This window comes from Mandrillus leucophaeus, unplaced genomic scaffold, assembly GCF_000951045.1.
Source record: "Mandrillus leucophaeus isolate KB7577 unplaced genomic scaffold, Mleu.le_1.0 Scaffold941, whole genome shotgun sequence".
NCBI lineage: Eukaryota > Metazoa > Chordata > Mammalia > Primates > Cercopithecidae > Mandrillus > Mandrillus leucophaeus.
Window position 1 is genome coordinate 214,860 of NW_012110264.1, and position 6,136 is coordinate 220,995.

A 6,136-nucleotide genomic window follows, 5' to 3' on the forward strand; every position below is an offset into this window, starting at 1 on the left:
ATATTACTCCTAAGAACGCAGGAGGTGTACAACCTCCTGTGATATTGTTTTTAATATCCAGTGGGGGAGAGGATGATATTACACCCAACATCAAAGGGGGTGTCCACCCCTTCTGCGATATTATTTTTCATATCCAGGTGGGGAGAGGATATTACTCCCAATATCGCAGAAGGTGTAAAATCCCCCTGTGAGTTTGTTCCTAATATCCAGGGAAGGAGAGCTTGATATTCCTTCCAGTATTGCAGGGGCTGTACACACCCCCTGTGGTATTATTCCTCTTATCCAGAAGGAAGAGGATGACGTTATTCCCAATATCGCAGGGAGTGTACACTTTTTTGATCCTGTTCCTAATATTTAATGGAGAGAAAATTATATTACACCCAATATCGCAGAGAATGCACATGCTTCCTCTGACAGTTTTTAATATCCAGGGGTGGAGAAGATAATGTTACAACCAATTTCACAGAGGGTGTACTTTTCCCTTGTGATATTGTTCTTAATATCTAAAGGGGGAGAGGATGATATTACTCTCAATATCGCAGGGGGTGTACACCTTCCCTGTGATGTTTTTACTAATATCCAGTGGAAGAGAGGATGTTATTACTCCCAATATTGCAAAGGATGTATACCACTCTAGTGATATTTTTCCTAATATTCAGGGCAAGAAAGGATGATATAACTCAATATCGTAGGGTGTGTCCCCCTGATACTATTTTTAATATCCAGGAGGGGAGAGGATGATGTTACTCCCAATACGGCAGGAGGTGAACACCCCCTTGATATTGTTCCTAATAATTATGAGGGGAGAGGATGATATTCCCTCCAAAACTGCAGGGGGTGTACACCCTCCGTATGATACTGTTCCAAACATCCAGGGGAAAGAAGATTATACTACTCTCAATATCGCAGGGGGTGTACACCCCCACTGTGATATTGCTTATACCGTCCACAAGGAAAGAGGGTGATATTATGTTTAATATTGCAGAGGGTGTACATCCACTCTGTGATATTGTTCCTAATATTCAGGTGGGGAAAGGGTGATATTACACAGAATATCACAAAGGGTGTACATCCCCCTTTAATATTGTTTTTAATATCCAGAGCGAAGAGCATGATATTCCTTTCAATGTCGCAGGAAGTTTACACCCACCTCAAAATATTGTTCCTAATATCCAGGGGGGAGAGGATCATATTACTCCCAATAATACAGGGGTTGTACACTTTCCCTGTGATATTGTTCCTAATACCCAGGTGGGGAGAAACACTATTATTCCCTATATCGCAGGGCATGTACACATTTCATGTGATACAGTTCCTCATATCGAAGGGAAGAGACAAGGATATCACTCACAATATCGCAGGGTGTGTACACCCTACCCGTGATATTGTTCCTAATGTCCAGGAGAAAAGAGAATCATATTACTTCCAATATCTCAGGGGATGTACACCCCTCCTCTGATAATATTTCTAATATCCAAAAGAAAGTGGATGGTATTACTCTCAATATCGCAGGGAGTGTATACTCTCTTTGTAATATTGTTCCTCATATCAAGAAAGGGAGGCGACAATATTACTCCCAATATCTCAGGGCATGTACACTCCCTGTTATATTGCTCCTAATATCTAGCGAATGAGAGGATTATATTACACCCAGTATCGCAGGGGTTGTATACCCCTTTAAGATATTTTTGCTAGTATCCTGACGGGGAGAAGATGATATTACTCCCAATATTGCGATGAGTGGACACATCCCCAATGATATTGTTACTAATATCCAGGGAACAGAAGATGATATTACTCCCTCTATTGCAGGGGTGTGCACTCCCCTTTTGATATTGTTAACAGTATCCAGGAGGAAAGATGATAATATTAATGTCAATATTGTAGGGGGTGTACACCCGCTCTGTGATATTGTTTCTAATATCCAGTGGAAAAGAGGATGATACTAATCCCAATATCGAAGGCAGTTTAAACCCCGCTGTGATATTGTTGTGAATATCCACGGGGGAGAAGACGATATTACTTCCAATATCTCAGGAGTTTTACATCCCCCCGTGATATTGTTCCTAATATTCAGGAGGGGAGAGTATGATATTACTCCCAGTATCACAGGGGCTGGAAACCCCTCTGTGATATTGTTCCTAATATCCAGGAGAGAAGAGTATGATATAACTCCCAATATTCGGAGTGTTTACACTCCACCATGATATTGTTTTTAATTTCTAAAAGAAAAGAGAATGATATTACTCCAAATATTCTAAAGGGTGTGCAGCCCCCCGTGATATTATTTCTAATATTCAGGTGGGGAGAGGATATTACTCCCAATGTCACAGGTGGGGAGAACACGATCTCTGTGATATTGTTCTCAATATCCATGACGAGAAAGGATAATATTACTCCCAATATGACAGGAAGTGTACACCCTCCTGTGATATTGTTCCCAATATCCAGGTTCAGAGAGGATGATATTGCTTTCAATATCACAGGGGGTGAACACCTTGCCTGTGATATCGTTTTTCATATCCACTGGCGAGGAGGATAATACTACTTGCAATATTACAAGGGGTGTACAGCCCTCCTGTGATATTGTTCTTAATATCCAGAAAGGAAAAAAATGGTATTACTCTCAATAGTGCAGGGGATGTACATACCCCATCTCCCCGTGATATTGTTCCTTATATGCAGAAGAGGAGAGGATAATATTACTGCCAATATCGCAGGTGGTGTACACAACCTCATGCAAGTCAGATTAGTGGTGAGGATCCAGCATTCCTTGAGCAATTAATTTAAAATCTGAATAATCCTTTTGCAGAAAAGAGAATAAAGCAGAGGACAAAGAAAGCAAATGAAAGAAATACAGCAATCCAGCACAAACATCTGAAATTTCTGATTCCCATATTTTTGCTATTGTGTTCTGAAATATTCTCATATAGGGCTAATCCCCATCTTTTTGTAATTTCTAAGAAACTTTATATCTCCTAAATAATGTCCACATTTTGTCTAGCAAAATCAAATTCCCAAGAGGATAGAGGCTTCAGAGGATTGTTAAAACTCATTCAATATAGTTAGTTATAAAGCATCTTTAAAGCTGGATTAATGAAATTATTTAATACAGAATACATTATACTTAGTGGAATTCCAAACACAAATACCTTTTTTAAACCATACTATGGCTAAATCAAAATTTTTCAAACAGGAAATTATTAGTATTTCCCAAGTATTCATTGTAAAAATAATACAATGGTAAAAATTAATTTTATAAGGATAACAGCACACAAAATAAAAGTGAAGTAAAATACAGTGAAGAAAAGTGAAAATAAAAGTTGTACATTCATGTATTCATGATTCTATTTTGTAAAGTTAATTCTTCTGTTAAATTTGTAGTATGACTCAATCTTGTTTTGGTTTACATTTATAGAACGTATATTAAAATATGTTATTAAAAACACAAAACCTTATAACTCATCAAAAATAGTGTTATAAAATATTCTAAAATTACATGCATGGGTAGAAAGCTAATTCAGACTTTGAAGAGTTGTTTTAATGTTATTTAAAAAGTCAGACCTTTAATGGAGCTGAAACCCAAGAGCAGATACTAATAATTTGTCATTCTTATTTAAATGGTGAGATAATGGATACAAAGATTTATGTTTTTTCTCTCATAACAAGAATCAGCTAACCAATACTATAAGTAAGGATGTTAACACTCATTTAATTAGAAAAACAAGTAATCATTTCTTCAGGTATCTTAATCCACAGAGCTTAAGAATTATTGAAATTAAAACTACTTATGTTCAAACTTAAAGCTAGATGATAATGTTTAACATTATATCAAATTTGCTGATGTTCTATGTCTATGTATTTTCTTTCAACCAAAAATGTCACAATACAACATAGAACCTGGAAAGCACAGAATTAAATAAAACAATGTTTTCTGAGAAAAAAATAAATTTGGCATTCTAAAAGTGAAATAACACATTTTCAGAACTCCTAAAGAAACTTATCCATGAGGTAAATGAACAACAAATCTAAGCTAATAAATGCACAAGAGATACCCACCTTCAAAAATATTGTATTTCTAATCTGGCCAGGACAATGAACTTTACTGGTGTGAAAGTAACCTTTCTTCCCTGATATAAGCAGTGATGATATGTAATCAGCCTATTTGTACTGACTATAAGCAATGATGATATTGAGACCTGACCCCTTCCAGCATTCTTAAGCCCTATTGCTTCCTCTAACTTAGTTATCCTCACTGCCCCTAGAGTATTTCTAGATAATAGTCTTTCTATACAGACACTGGAAAGTTGCCTCTTAATTATAGGTATGAATATCACAAGATGCCTATATATCAGGTTAATTCTGTCTAATGTAAATAATGAAACTCTGATGTCATATATATGTATATTACATATGTAATATATTCTGACATATATATTTTTATTTTAGTAATTTAGAACATAATCTGGACATTTAATACATTTTCCCTAAACTTTACTAAAGAGCTATCTTTAAAGTAACTTTTTAAAATTAAACTAAGAAAGAATACAATTAAATAATATAAAAATGAAATTCACATCTGACTAACAATCAATGTATAGAAAATATCATATATATATACAGATGCTTGCTTTTTTCTAGGTGTTTGTAAAATGTTTATAGGAAGCATTGTCATATATCAGAAGTGTTACTTCATTAAATAAAATTAAACATATATTTTCTAGGTTGTACTGATATGTCAGCGTAAATTATGGACATTTTCTTCTGAGTATAGTTTAAGGTATATTTTATACAGCAGAAGTGCACGGTCTGCCAAATAGAGAAAGGTACTGTACTGTACCTTTAGATAACATGGGTAAATTGATGCATTATAGAAATTCTGCACATCATTTATACATGTTCAAATGTAATAGCATAAAATGCATCACCATAAATCATTTTTCTTTCATTATTTAAAGTATAGTAAGGTCACCTCCAAGTTAAGACAATATTAGCCATTTTATTTATTACAGGATAAAAAATGGAACCAGTAATCTCTTACAGGACTGTAAGTACATTTTTTCTTTGAATTGGTTTCTCCCCTCTCTCTTTCGTGATATTTTGATTCTAGTTTTACCAGGGAAACAAAACCCATGATAATGTGGAACATAAATTTATGGAAAGAAATGGAGTCCATTACATGAAACACTGAATGCAAAGCTGCTAGATAAGAAATGGCAGGTTACTATAAATTAAGCAATACCCGTTCAGAAGAGTATGACAGTATAATTTTAAGACTCTCAGTAGCTCATTTATCAACAACTAATAATATATCCTGTTTACAAAGATTGAAAATTCAACAAAGATTGAAAAAAAACCCATAAAATCCTTATTTCCATTTTTAACAATGCGTAAGAATGTATTCTAACCAGGTTACTGTTGAGTCCATACTGCCTGCTGATAGTTTGATTACACAAAAGCCAGAAAATATGGAATCTTTTAAATTATTTAACATGACTTTAATCTATTTGTAGGTCATTTTGAAGAGCTTGGACTGCTGTGAGAACTCAATGGAAAGTTTATATGAGCTAGCGTGGATAATAGGAGTCTATTTCTCACACACAGAAGGATAAGTGATGTAGATAGATGGTAGGTAGACATAGAGATAGATAACCAATTCACACTTTTAAAATATCAAACATGACATTTGTACCCTTAAAAGTATGTGCACTGAGAATAAGAAACAGTGACAATTCACATTCAAGGATCTCACATTCAGTCAGTGGAAATTAAATTCCTCATCTCTTAATGTTGATGTTGATATTGATGAAGAATTTCCGTCTGAGAGATATGTTTGCTTCTCCAAACAATTCACCCCTAAAAAAATTTTTTTTAGAATTGGGTAAGGAGCTGAATACAGACAGGTGCAAATCCTATTTTAATTTTTCATATTAAAACTCATTTCTACCACTCCCTTCTACTGGAAGTGTTATGAATTCCTAAGTAGTTAAAGCTCTGGTTTTCCTTTATTTGAAGGCTATGGTTGAGAGTATTGCACAGGTACCCTAATCCTATTTTACTCAGTTTTGGCATTTGACCTCCAATTAATGAGTATCAGCTCACAGGAGCAAAAATATTTTAGGAACTTTAAGAAAGT